The 15,245-nt window shown below is 38.8% G+C and overlaps 1 long non-coding RNA gene across 1 annotated transcript in view; it reads left to right on the forward strand.

The window, feature by feature from the left end:
* The first annotated feature begins 6 nt into the window (after nt 1–6).
* Nucleotides 7–15,245, forward strand: part of LOC125617440 — a 22,421-nt gene continuing 7,182 nt past the window's right edge. The window contains exon 1 of the long non-coding RNA XR_007348440.1: nt 7–458. This is a non-coding gene — a long non-coding RNA (uncharacterized LOC125617440). The remainder of the gene's footprint in view (nt 459–15,245) is intronic.

A 15,245-nucleotide genomic window follows, 5' to 3' on the forward strand; every position in this document is an offset into this window, starting at 1 on the left:
ATTTCACGCACACCGCCGTGGCCGCGCACGCGCCTCTGCGCGCTGGCGTCACTTAGCAACCGACCGTTCTCGGGTGGGCTAACCGCCGGGGTTTAGGCCCCCAGGGGCCTCGGGCGGGCTCTGCGGCTTTCCTCCACCGCCCAGACCCGCTGCCCCGGCTGAGCAGGGCCCCCCAGGGTGTGGCTACCCTGCGGGCACCTGGCTCCGGGTAAGTCACGTCACCACACGTCACTGTATAGCGTCACCGGTGCGCGTCACTGCGGAGGGGAAGGTCCAGGGCACCTGTGGACGGAGCAATGGCCTCGTCCGTACCGGCGCGGACCGGATCGGCAAGTTCTTCCAGATGCTGGAAAGTTCTCCAAGAGTGGGACTCGAAGGGGCTGAGTGACATTCGTTAACTTAGCAGCAGGGTGTGATGGCCCGAGCCTTGAATTGCCATGCCTCAGAGTCCTCGTTCTGTAAGTGGGAATTATAATATCCGTCCTGCCCACACTAGAAAGTTTTGAGGCTAAAACGGAATAGTGTATGCAGAGATACTATGTAAAGGATGAAACCCACTTCACTTTACTTTCTCATGAGAAGACAGTAGCGCAAGAGAAGTGGAGAGTGTGGACTTTGCATTCACTGAAATCTGAAAGCAAATTAGATCTGAGCCTGGCTGAAATTGGAGAATCAGTTCCCCTTGGAAGTTACTTCCTTCTGGGCATGGTGGGGGCCGAGGTGCAGGGATCTGGGGAGACTAATTAGGAAAGACTTAATTCCAGGGAAAGGAGTAAATGCAGGAAGTGAAAATAGTCGGGAAAACCAAGGCTTGGGCCAGGGATACCCAGTTTGAGGCCATTGCAGTCCTTCAGACAAGAAGTGTTGAGAACCTTAACATTGGCAGTGGGAATGCAGAGGAAGGGAACACTGTTTAGGTGGTACAATTGCCAGCACTGGGTAGAGGATAAATGGATAATTCTAGTGTAGGTGCTGGAGTAGATAGTGGTAATAGTTAGCAAGATGGGAAGAAAGATGAGTCTGTATTATCCACATGTGTCTAATATACTACATAGTGACGATGACCTGTGAAATAGGATGATGAGTTCAGATGTAGATTTGTTTGTTTTGGAAACACTTATTCCACTCTCCTTCCGTAGGGAGTAGCATCCATTAGTATAATACTTCTGGCTTCTCCCTGCCTGGATCCCCAACTCACTCCTCCCTGGAAAAGTGATTTCCTGATTGATGAACTTAAAAGGAGAAACAGTTCTCTCAAAAGAGAGTTGTCTTGGGCTGGGGTTGTGGTTCAGCTAGAGCACTAGCCTAGCACATGTGAGGCACTGAGTTCATCCTCCGCACCACATAAAAATAAATAAATAAATAAATTAAGATTATTGTGTCCACCTATACTAAAACAAAAATTGAAGAAAAGAGTTGCCTTCAGGGAACTGTTCTTGTGTTCTCTTCTCTCTTCTGCAGGGGCAAGGGCTAGTGGTAAAGTTTTCTAGGCCAGAGCTACAAAGCAAGTAAGCCTGTTTATTTCCAGAGTATAACATAAGGAAACTGTCCACAGGTGATATCAGATATCTGCTTTGTCAATTCTGTTATGCAGAAAAATGGGCCCACAATGGTGACTGCGTCCTAATCTCCAGAACCTGTGAATATGTCACCTTGTGTGGCGAAAAGTCTTCAAATACAGGGAGATTATACTGAATGAATGGCTGGGCTACAGGCAGAAATGTCAGAAAAGGAGAAGGAAGCAAAGGTCAGAGAAACAGATTTGAAAATGCTTCACTGTCTACCTCCAAGATAGATCCAAGGAGGGCTAGGAGTGTAGCTCAGTGGTAGAGTGCTTGCCTCACCCAAGCGCAAGGACCTGGTTTTGATTCTCAGGTGCAGGGGGGTAGGGATATCCAAGGTATACAGACATCCCCCTGAAAAGGCAAGGAAATGTAGTCTTCCCTGGAGTTCCCAGAAGGAGTATAGTCCTGTCAACACTTTGATTTTAGGACTTCTGACCTCTAGAACTTTAAGATAATAAATTTATATGGTTTTAAGCCTCTAAGTTTGTAGTCATGTGTTACAACAGTGGGAAGCTAGCAGTAATGAAGATGGCAATTGGTTTCATCTAGAAAAGAAGGGTACAATTTATTAAGGCCCCCTATGAACTATAATAGTGTGAATGTGACCTGAGGGAGGCAACCTCCACATTTTAGAGGGAAATGTCCAATAAACAAATTCTTCAGGTCTATGAATTATGAAAGAACTCGGGTTAAAGTAAACCAGATGTGGAGAACATGAACTTATAATTGTTCAGTTAATCCATAGGCATTGATGAGATGAATCAGGGAGAAAATATAAAATTGTATTAGATTCATTTGCTTATAAGAGCACACATCAAATCCCTCTCAGATCATTTCAAAAACCTTGAAAATCAATATATTGATATGCCAACTTCTGTCCAGATTCTATGACTGTCACACGGTCATAGAAACTCAGATTTTGGAGAGAAACACATACGTATAATAGTTGCCATAGTTATTTTTCTTTTAAAAATCAAGTATAAATATAACTATAATGCAGTATACCAAGTGCTATAATAGAATATGGACAAGGCAAAATGAGGGTTGTATAAAGTGATTCAGAAAGGGACCATTTCGTTCTGCCTAGTGAAGTCAGGATATTGAACAAATTTCCTACACTGTCAGGTGGACACAGGACACCTCAAAAATGGACAAGAATATATGAAAGCATGAGTATGAAAAAAGCCAGGAGAGCTGTGCTAAGCCAGTGATATCACTTAACATTCCTTCCAAGTAGTTTGGTTGTAATCTGAATGTTTAATTTAAAAAAAAAAATTTAAACTTAATTTTTTTAATTGAGAAAATGGCCACAAATGAGAGTTGAATGCAAGAGTACTTTATTTTTTCATCTCCAAGAGGAAACATTCATGGTTATAAATGCCATGTTTTGGTATTTTGCTTATCTAATCTTTATATATTGTCACATTTAATTTCTCAAGCATTAGCTTATTATATCAGCCATTGACATAGCTCAGTATTAGCAAATGGAAAGTAAAATTTAAGTTATTTGGCCAAGGTCAAAACTGTTAAGTAGCAGACTGAAATTTAGACCTAGCACAGGTATCCTCTCTCCAGAAAGCCTTCCCTTGAATCCTTAGTTGATTTAAGTGCCTGTCCTCTGACTATGAGCATAATGTATTTTCACTGTGGCATTTACTTCAGTAACAGTGATGCTTGCTGTGTGCCAAGTAATAATTCCTGTACCTGTTCTGTTACCTGAATTTAAATGTGCTATGGGCATTCACTCATTTAAACTTTATAACAGCCCTTAGAAGCACCATATAGAAAGACCACAGAGTGATAGCATATACAACAACTCTACTGTTTATCACAGTATTTTATAAATGAAGGGCTTAGGATGTGGCTCAGTGGGAGAGCACTTGCCTGGCATGTTTAAGGCCCTGGGTTCGATCCCCAGCACCAGGACCAAAAAAAAAAAAAAAGGAAAGGCTAAATAGTCACTCAGAGTCACTGCAGAATTAATAAGTGATGGAGCCAGATTCAGATCTAGATAGTTAGATGCTAGAATCTATGCTCTTAACCTCCATTCTGCTACCTGCAGACCATGTATCCTCTGCTTACATGAGGGATTCTAGAAAACAGCTCACAGAACTTACTGATGTATTTACTGTAGGGATGTTGTATGTGATATTTCTCTGTGGTCCTTCTATGAATGCAAGAGAATTTTTTCTGAGTAAAAAGTCATGAAATATTTGGCCACTCTTGAGTAATAGATGTTCTTTCTCTTCATAAGCAATAGGATTATATAACAGGCTGTTCTTCCCTTTTTGCTTTGCTAAGAAGCTCTGCATAAATGTGTTGACTCAGTGTTTGTAACTGAGTGGCTTGTTCTGCATACTGTGTTCTGTTTTTTTATTACTCAGCCTTCCATTGCTATAACAAAATATCTGAGCTTATCATCTTATAAAGAGAAAATATTTATTTTGGCTCACAGTTTCAACCAATGATCAATTGGCGCTATTGTTTGGGGCCTAGACTGAGGCAGTATATATGGCAGGGGTGTGTGGTGGAGCTAAACCACTTGCCTCATGACCAGGAAGCAAAAAGAGAACAAGGAAGGCATCAGGGTTCCCCAACGCCCTTCAAAGGCATGCTTTCAGTGACCTAAAGACTTTCCACTCAGCCCCCCTCCTAAGGGTTCTACATCTACCAAAAGTGCCACCCTGGGGACCAAAACTTTAGTACATGGGCCTTCAGGGGACATTCAAGATCCAAACTACAGCAATTGGTTTGAAATTTCTCAAAATAAATAGTTGGAAATAATAATCTAAACTTTTCTTATTTCATTTTTTTATTTTTTTAAACAGAGAGATAGAGAGAATTTTTTAATATTTATTTTTCAGTTATCGGTGGACACAACATCGAACCTGGGCCACACGCATGCCAGGCAATCGCGCTACCGCTTGAGCCACCTCCCCAGCCCCTAAATTTTTCTTATTTTAAAAGTAGCAAACATAAGCCTTGTTTTAAAAAGGATATGTGCAACTTTGATTTTTTTCATGTTTTGATTCTGAATAAAAACTAGTTTGAGGTTAAATTGAATGTGTTAAATATAGAATCTCAGTTCTTAAAAAATCAAGACTACTGCATGACCTTGAAAGTCCAGATTAACTGAATTGTTGGCCAGACAGATCAGAAAGTATGTCAAATAGCATAAAATAGCCTAATTGTGGCACTTCTAGTTTTTTACTTATATCTAAATAATTTGAAACCACTTTTGGGTTATTTGTACACATACTTTAGAGATAAGAAGGTCCATTATCTTCTATATGCTGGTGATATTTTATTATGATGAATAATATTGTGATGAATATAGTTGATCTTATTGCTTACTGTTTATCAGAAAGAATTAATTAAGACCTGTTCCAAAACTAAAACTATTAACATGTCCTTGGATTTAATTGACTCAGATCCAATAACTAAAACCCAGGTTAAGTTCTTTACTTAATGGTATGTTTTGCAAGTAATTCTTCAGGTAGATTTACTGGCAGTTGTTTTGATAAAAGCCATATATTTCAGGACAACACTATTCAGGTTTTTCTATAGTCGGAATGAGAAACTAAAAATTTCTTCTTTGAAAATATTTTAGTGCACATTCTCATCATTCTTCAACAGGGCATTTGAATGTCCAGCAGCCCAGGCCGGTGGGCAAGTGCTCTGTACTCATTGTTGCTTTGTCATATAATAATAGAAGCTTCCAGCTGCTGCAGTTGTAACTCAGTGGTAGAGCACTTGCCTAACACATGTGAGGCACTGGGTTAAATACCACATAAAAATAAATAAAATAAAGGTATTGTGTCCATCTACAACTAAAAGAAGAAGGAGAAGGAGAAGAAGAAGATGAGGAGGAGGAAGCACCCATGGATGCCAGACTTGAAATCAGTTGATCTCTAAATATTAGTAACTTATGTAAACTTGAAAAAAAGAAAAAAAAAGTTTGAGTTTGCAGGCTTACTGCTTTATGGATTAGAACTTAATGGTCTTCAACATTTGCTTTATTCTTATTTGCAAAGAGTTGATTTTAAAGGAAAATCCTGGATTACCTGGGAGAGGAGGAGCTCCCTCTATCTTCTACCATATGTTCCTATTAAAAGGACAGTCTTAATGAGGTGACTCACTCTTCACAAAAGGCAGTGAACACCCTACCATCTGCTGATCTCATTACTGAAGTCTGAGCAATATGTATCTGCCTTCAGCCACACAACAGGAACCAGTCCATCAGAAAACTGCATACTTAGCCATATTGTCCTGAGTTCACATATTCAGAAACCTTCTCATCCCCTTTCAAGAGTGTTCTGTTGACTTGTTTGAGTCTTGGCTTCTTCTGCTTATATTAAGAAATTGTAGAAGGAAGGAACAGTTTCACAAAACCCACTAGTACCTTTCCTGTAAAGGTGTTTCTCTGCACTTGATCACTTTATGTTGCTTATCAGAAATGCCACAAGAGAATTTTTTTTTCAGAGCCAAGTATTATGAAATGCCTGGTTATCCTTGTGTAACTGATGTATATTCCTTACAGACAAGTGAATGTGTAACTGAATTTGTTTCCCTTTTCACCTTGGCTACCACAAAACTCTGACCTAAATTTGTAGCTCAACTTCAGTTCCTGGGTGGAACCTGTGCCTACATATCTGCATTCTAATCTGTTCCCTGGTCTGAATTTTCTGTTTAAATTTGGGGTATCTCTTGCTCTGATTTATCTATTATTTTAAAATTCTGTGTGAAATTGCACTGGTCATCTCAAATTATAGAAAAAGCTGGGAAATGAATGGTAAATATGCCTATAACTTTTTTATGCCTAATTGTTTGCCCTCCGTTCAGGCAGGAGTTAAACACTCTTCCATGCTGACAAAAATGTTTCTTTATGAGTTCTCCAGGGTTTATAAGAGATAAATAAGAGAACAATGAATTACTTTCAAAGGATTCTTAATGTTGTTGCAACTCTGAAGAATGTCATTCTTTAACTTTGATATTTTTCCCCCTTTGGAGGGAGATGGATGGGTGAAATAATGATTGACAAGCTTAAGTTGGAAACTTCAGGTCCCAAGTTCTTTAATCATATAATTTTCTCAGTTCTTTCAATATTCTCTTCTGGTAGGCCTGGATTTAAAGAATTAGCCTCTGTATAATTTAAGTCATATTCTTTGTTTTAACCTCCTTTCTACCTCACATATTAGTGATCCCATTGTATTTGCTAGTGTATGTCCACATAGACACTTTATTTTTTTTTTCACATATACACTTTAACTGAAGGTACATGGAAGGGCTAAAGGCAGTGTTCATTGTTGTCTTAATACATCTTTTATATTTGGGAACCTGATGGCTGAAAGTTAATTGAATGTGATGACCATTTTTACACATCATCATCATATGCCAATCTATGATTTATTATTTTAATTCTGTTATTACTTGAGAATAAGACAATAAAGCTGCTTTGTAAATGTAAGGTAAACATTAAAATATTTCACAATTTCCTGTAATCCTGTTTGGGCATTTCTTCATTTTTTTTTCCTTTTTTTTTAATAGTTTTTAGTTTTAGGTGAACACAATATCTTTATTTTATTTTTATGTGGTGCTGAGAAACGAACCCAGTGTCTCACACGTGCTAGGTGAGTGCGCTACCACTTGAGCCACATCCCCAGCCCCCATTTCTTCATTTCTTGATATGCCAAGAACGTAAAAAATGGAAATAGCCTACACTTGTTTCCTATTTCGGTTTTCATTTACTGGGTCACTTTGATCTAGGCACTGAGGAGATATATAAAGATCAGTTTTTGTACTAAAGGAACTAACAGTCTGAACTTCACTGTCCCATGTTAGCCTCTGTCCACATTTGGCTATTTAAATATCTATTTATTTATTTTTAGTTGTAGTTGGACACAAAATCTTCATTTTATGTATTTATTTATTTGTTTTTATGTGGTGCTGAGGATTGGACCCAGGACCTTGCTCGTGCTAAGCGGACGCTCTACTGCTAAGTCACAACCCTAGCCCCCACATGTGGCTATATAAAATTAAGTTAAAAATTCAGTTCCTCAGCCATACTAAACACATTTCATGAACTCAGTAGCCACAATAGCTACTGTGTTAAACAGTGCATGTATAGAACACTTCTCTCATTGCAGAAAAGTTCTGTTGGATTGCCCTAGTCCAAGGCCGTGTGAGAATCATATGGTAGAGCAAAATAAATTCAGATGGAGAAAAATCATGTATAAAGTGTGCAGAAGAATGACTTTGGGCATGTCGATGCCTACTGCCAGAGAGCCTCATTTCCTGGGTGGCACGGGAGTCTATATTTTTAACAAACATCCCATATTTTGATGGAGGAGGTATGTGGGCTACTTGAAAAAATCAAGGTCAGGTAAGTGGAAAGGTATTTTGGGTTCTCAGGTTTGTTTATATGGGAATAGGAAGGAGAAGTTCTATTCTAGTTTGATGGAAGGAAAGTAAAATCAAAGACCAACTGAAATACTAGAGAAGGGTTTCTAAAACCTTTGACAGAAAAAGGGGTAAGGCAAATAATCCAAAAGAAAAAATGGGCAAGGAACTAAACAAGCCTTACATAAACTGGAAAATACAAATTGCTTAAAAATATGACAGTTTTACTTGTCCTGAGGAAAACCCAAATCAAATGGCGGAGTGAGTTTTCACACCTTTCTTGGAAAGTAATCTGTTGCCATCTCCTATAATTAAAAATGCACTTACTCATAGATCTTCCAAAGAGTGTATTCTCCTTTCTTCACAAAAAAAAAAAAAAAAAAATTCCCAGCATGCAAAACACATACATGTAAGGACATTTAATGTAGCACTAATTTGCAATAAAAAATTAGAAACATAATAGGGGAATGAAGAATGAATTATGAAACATCCATAACATGTAATATATTAGTTATTTGAAAGAATGACATCTATAAATATTGACCTGTAATGATGTAATGTGATAAATTACTAAGAGTAGAAAAGCATGATGTCATCTTTGTAGAAAAAAATAATAAAGGAAAATGTGTTTGTTTCCTATGATTACCATAACAAACTGCCATGTGCTTCATGGCCCAAAACTAAACATATTTATTCTCTTGCAGTTATAAATGACTAGAAACCCAAAGTCCCAGATTTGCTGGGCCAAAATCAAAGTAAGGCCACCCTCTCTCCACAGGTTATGGGGAGAATCCATTCCCTGCCTCTTCCAGCTTCTGGTTTCTGCCAGCATCCCTTGACTTGTGGTCATATCACTCATCTCTGCATTTGTCATCATATCACCTTTTCCTATTCTGTGTCAAATTGTTCTCTACCTCTTCCTTACAAGAGGACACTTATGATTTGCATTAGTATCCACCAGGATTATCTCCCATGTCACAATCATTAGTTACATCAGCAGTGATCCTTTATGCATATAAGACAACATTCACAGGTTCCAGACATTAGGATCTGGATGTCTTTGGGGACCATTTTTCAGCCTACCACAACATGTTTGTAAACTTAAGAATAATGTCAAAGGATACCAAATTGTTGGCATTAGTTTCTTTAAGGTGGAGAAGAAATTAACTTTTTTTTTAGTATATACTTTGATTTATTAAAAATAAAGTTGTGGGGCCAGACATGGTGGCGCATGCCTGTAAGCCCAGCAGCTCAGGAGGCTGAGGCAGGAGAATCCCAAGTTTAAAACCAGCCTGGCAAGGTCCTACACAACTAGTAAGACCCTATCGCAAAAAAATAAAATGGGCTGGGGATGTGGCTCAGTGGTTAAGCACCTCTAGGATCAATCCCTAGTACAAAAAACTTCTGGGGCTGGAAATGTAGTTCATTGGTAGAGTGCTTGCTTACCATGTGGAAGGCTCTGTGTTTGATACACAGCACCACCAAAAATGATATAACAAAGTAGAAGTAAAAGAAGAGCAAAATTTTCAGGTAAATACAAATAAAGAAGCAAAGGTGGTAATATTAATTTCAGGTATAGTGGAATCCAAGATGACATATGTTTCTTAGAATTGGATGTGCCAGATAGACTAATAATAATATCAAGTTGGTGGATTTTAGTTAAACCTTCAATGAACTTGATTTAATAACAAAGTAACATACTTGTTCAAGAAAAATTCACAAAAATCAGTCATATACTGTTCACAAAGAAAATTTCAAAAAGAAGAAAAAATACAGTTTGCTTAGTGTGGTGATGCACACCTGTAATCCCAGAAGCTTGGGAGACTGAGATGAGAGGATCGTGAGTTCAAAGTCAGCCTCAGCAATTTAGCAACTAAGCAACCCTAAGCAACTCAGCAAAACCATGTCTCTAAATAAAATACAAAGAAGGACTGGGAATGTGGCTCAGTGGTTAAGTACCTCTGGGTTCAATCCTCAGTCCAAAAAAAAGATACAGTTTATGTTCTCTAGCCACAAGGCAATAAAACTAGAATTAATAGTTTAAAAGCTACCAAGAACTGGAGGGATATAGCTCATTGGTACACTAGAAACAGTATGCATGGGTTCAATCCCTACCACTCCTCACCAAGCAAAAAAGCAAAATAAAATTCATCTTTTTAAGCTAATGAGGAAATAAAAATTGAACTTATAAAAGAAGAGTCGTGGGTGCCCTACATACAAAAGCTGTCTTATGCCAGGCATGGTGGCACAGAAAGCTGAGCTAGGAGGATGGAAAGTTCAAGGCCAACCTGGACAATTTAGCAAGACCCTGTCTCAAAGTGAAAAGGGCTTGGGATATAGCTCAGTGGTAGAGCACTTGACTAGCATGTGTGAGGCCTTGGATTCAATCCCTAGTACTGCAAAGAAAAGAAACTGTCTTATGTGATCAAAACAGTTCTCAGACAAGAATGTTTACATGTACTTTTGAGATAAATATTATAAATAATTGAATTCATCATTCCACTAAAAGTTAGGAAGAAAAAGAAAACCAAGATAAACTAAGAAATTGGGAGGGAAGGGAAAATGTAGAAGTGTACCAGTCAGTTATAGCCACAAAATGCTGCATAACAAAATCTCAGTAGCATGCAACAAGAGGCCATTGTGCATTCTAGAGCCCAGGCAGGAAGGGCAGCGGATCAGGGAGCATGTTGTTCAGGTGGTGATGGCATTAGCACAGAGCACAAGCCCTGTTTCACATCCCGTCTCTGCGCAGGCCACACCTGCCCTCATCAAACCCCACCACTGTCCTCCTCTCTCCACTGTAATCATTTTGGCCCTTGATTACTCCCTCTGCAGAATGCTTTTCCTCAATATATTCATTCCCATGGCTTACTACCTCACTTTCTTCAGGTTACTGCTTCAGTGTCACTTGTCTCACCAACATATAGCCAATAGCACACTACTTGCATTCCATTTTTCTCCACAGCAGCACTTGTCAATATGTCACATACACACACTAATTTACCTATTTATTGTCTTCTTCACTGGAATATAAGATTTGTGAATTTGGGACTATTTTATCCACTGCCATGTCCCCAGCCCTTTTAAGAGTAACCAGCACATAGTAGACCGTAATTAAAAGCTTATTAGTGAATAAATAAATAATTATATCAAAATGGATTCTGTTATACATAACTAAAAAGATGTGATAAAAAAAGAAACCAGTTCATACCAATCTGATGGCAAAGATGTAAAGCTTGATCTTTTCTGTTGTTGATACGTTTGTGGAACTTGAACTTTTAAACACAGTTGGTAGACATGTACACTGCATAGTGTAACCGCTTGCAGAGGCTGCTTATTATTTCCAAGAACTATTCTCCCTTTCTTCCCAATAGGATTCACTAGGTATGATTTGTGTTGTCACCCAGAATAAAGATTCTCCTGCAGCTAAATGTGATACCATTCGGGCCAATGGTATATACTTGGAAATCTTTCTTTTCTTCTTCTTCCTTCTTGCTGGCCAGAATGTGTCCATGATGGTGAAGCCATACTGCAATGGAAGATGAAAGATGCCTTGCTGAGAATGGTGGCACAGCAAGGGTGAAGTCTTCCGGGTCCCTGAGGAGTTTGCAAAGCTACCCTACCCCTGCCTGCTTCCTCCAGAATGATATGAGAAAGAAGTGTGCTGCTTTATTCTTTTTTTCATTCTTTTTTCTCCCCCTTTCATGGTACTGGGGATTGTACCTAGAGCCTCGCACATGTTAGGCACGCACTCCACCTCTGAACTACGGCTGCAGCCCATGTTTTATTTTTAATTTTTTTATTTGTTCTAATTAGTTATACATGACAGTAGAATGCATTTTGACACATACACAAGTGGAGTGTAACTTCTCATTCTTCTGGGTGGTATATGATATAGAGTTTCACAGGTCATGTAATCATATATGCCCATAGGGCCATGTTTTTAAATTTTATTTTGAGACAGGATCTCACTATGTTGCCCAGGCTGACCTCAAACTTGCAATCCTCCTGCCTCAGCTTCTCTTCAGCTGGGATAAGAGGCATGTAGCCCCATGCCCAACTGTGTTGCTATTTTTTAAGCCACTGTTATTTTGAACTTAGTATCACTTGCAACTAAATCCAGTTCTAAAAGATAAAATCACTTTGGGAAATAATTTAGCATTACATAATGAGCTGAATATGGCATATGCCAAGATCCAGAAATTTTACTTGTAGGTGTAATACCTAGATATAACCCTAGAAAAGTCTGTCCCATGGACATGTGTACAAAACATTCATAGTAGTGTAACCTCTAATAAGAAAAATAGGAAAACTCTTCAACATCTAGTAACAGAAAAATGAATAAACACTGCACAAGATGGAATATGTATCAACATGGATTAACCTTACAATATAATGTTGAATTAAAAAGCAAGCTATATATGATTCTTATATTATGAGTTTTAAATCCAAACAATACTATATATTGCTAAGAGAATATACTTCATTTTGACATGAACCTAAAGCGTTTTCTTACTTATTTTTTCCACCTTAAGATCATCTCCTTGGTATAAAAAAAAAAGCCTTTTGTTTTTGTTTGAGGTCTAACACATATGAAGTATTTCCTTTATTTTCCCATCAATGTTGCAAGAGGTTTGGCTTTTTTAAAATTTTTAGTAGTTGTAGGCGGACAGAATGCCTTTATTTTATTTGTTTATTTTTTGCGGTGCTAAGGATGAAACCTCATGCTTCACACAGGCTAGGCAAGTACTCTGCCAACTGAGCTACAGCCCCAGCCCTAAAGTGTACAAATAACTATTATGCAGCATTTTGGATTTTCACAAAGCAAACCCAGGTCAAGAAATAGAATGTCACTAGCACACCAGACACCACCACCCCACGATTATACTGGAGGGAAGAGACTTTATTCAGTGGTTAGGAAGGAGTCGCACTCTCTGCCAGAGATAAATCAAAAAGCATTTAACCCTAAATTGTTACTAGCAGCCATCCCCAAACTAAGAGGGATACCAGATGTAGGATAAAAACAATATTGGAGTTCAGAGTGAAGAGACAGAAAGAGGCTAAGACCCTTTGATGATGTTGTTTGGATTATATTAACTGAAACTGAACTGTATTTGCTTCTGTACCCCAGGTAGATGAGACTTTAATTTCCTCATTATTTAAATCTGCTTAAATTGAATTTTCTTTTTCTTCCCACCAGAAGAATTCTATCTGATACAAACAGGTTAAAATCTGCCACTGTTTCATTTCAATGATTTAGGTTAGAACTTGAAATGGCTAGCATTTCAAAAGTTCAAAATTGACTGAGCCTGACATTCTTTTCTTTCACTTGATGATTATTATTAGAGAAATAATAATAGTTAACACTGACTGCTTATTACCTGGATGAAAGTGTTCTAAGCATTTTTACAGAGATCCCACGAGGTATGGAATGCTGTTGTCGTCCTTATACAGATGAGGCTTAACCCTAGGCCATTTCAAAAAGAAGACAAGAGAATATTCCAGGGCTGTGCTGTCCATTACAGTAGGCACCTAGGGCCATCAAACACTTGAGATGTGGTGTGCATGTAGTGTTGGGCACGCCAGGTGCCAAAGGCTTTAAACAAATAAAGGAATATAAAACGCCTCATTGATGAGTATACTATATTGATTGTCTATTGAGAATATTTTGCATATATGGTATTAAGGCATGTGATGAAAATTAACTCATTTATGTGGCTTCTAAAGATGTTTAATTAGGGCTGGGGTTGTGGCTCAGCTGTAGAGCGCTCGCCTAACATGTGCAAGGCCCTGGGTTCGATCCTCAGTACCACATAAAAATAAATAAGTAAAATAAAGGTATTGTGTCCAACTACAACTAAAAAATAAATATTTTAAAAATAAAAATGTTTAATTACACATGTGGCTTATATTCTATTTCTGTTGGACAGCACTACTCTGGTGCAGTGGTTGTCACAGTGTCCTGGACCATTAGCAGCAGCAGCACTTAGGAATTTGTTAGAAATGCAAGTTTCTAATAAATCAGAAATTCCAAGTCAGATACCTATTGAATCAGAACTACTGAATCAGAAACTCTGGGGATAAGGCCCAGAAGTCTGTATTTTACAAGCCCTCCATGGGAGTCTTCTTTGTTTCCTAACTGCTTTATTGGATATGTCTCTTATTCAAAGTGCACCGTTTAGTGGTTTTAGTGTGCCCACAGAGTTATGCAAATACCACCACATTCTATTTTCATCACAACGAAAAGAAATCTGTTCCCATTCTCAGTCACTCCTCGTTCCCCATGCTGTCATCCCAGCCCCAGGCAACAACTCATCTGCTTTCCCCTCCATGGATTTGCTCTTCCTGATGGTTCCTAGAAATGGAAGCATACAGTATGCAGTCCTTTAGGACCGGCTTCCCTCACTAAGCACCATGTGTTCCTACGAGGATTCTGATATGCTGATGTCTGAAAACTGCTGCTTTAGGGTAGAAATGGAAAAGACAAAGTCAGAAAGAGTGTGAAAAGTCAAGGGTATAAAGAAGAATGCCCAGATGATGAGAGAAAACAAATGAGACCAGGAGAACATAAACAGCAAACAGTGAAAGGTAGTTTTTTCCTTGTGGGGAAGTAAGCTACCAATCTTGTTCCCAAAGTCTAAGAAGACTGACACTGAAACCAGGTATAACCGTACTCTATATTTCTATGTTGCCTCTGCTTTAATCTTTTTATCTCCTCAAATAATTTTATCGAAGAGATGATAATTAAGGCCATGAAAATAGGTGACATTACCAAAGGAGGAAGAGTCTCTATAGAAAGAAAAGAGCAGAATATAGAGGGGGAGGTCTTTCCTTCCAGCACAGTGTGCAAAATAGTTCACATTCTTTCCCCCCCCTTGAGTCCACCAGTAACCCTGGGAGGAAGTAAAGTGAGTGTCACTGTGCTAATGCCCACTCAGTGCTTGAGCCAAGGTTTGGAGGTTGATCTTCTGCCCTGAGGCAGCTCCTTTTCTTCTTTACTCAGTCTTTCTCAGCTATATATAAAAGAGAAAATGGAGACAAAAGAAATAGTCAGGAATGTAGGATTAGAACAAGGTAAGGAGCCAGGTAAGGTGGCTACATCTGTAATTCCAGCAGCTTGGGAGGCTGAAACAGAGGATACCAAGTTCAAAGCCAACCACAGCAACTCAGAGAGACCCTGTCTCTAAACTTAAAAAATGGAAAGGGCTAAGGATGTGGCTCAGTAGTCAAGTGGCCCTAGGATCAATCCCTGGTACCTGCCCCCACAAGTACCCCCCCCAT

This window comes from Marmota marmota, unplaced genomic scaffold, assembly GCF_001458135.2.
Source record: "Marmota marmota marmota unplaced genomic scaffold, marMar, whole genome shotgun sequence".
Taxonomy (NCBI): Eukaryota; Metazoa; Chordata; class Mammalia; order Rodentia; family Sciuridae; genus Marmota; species Marmota marmota.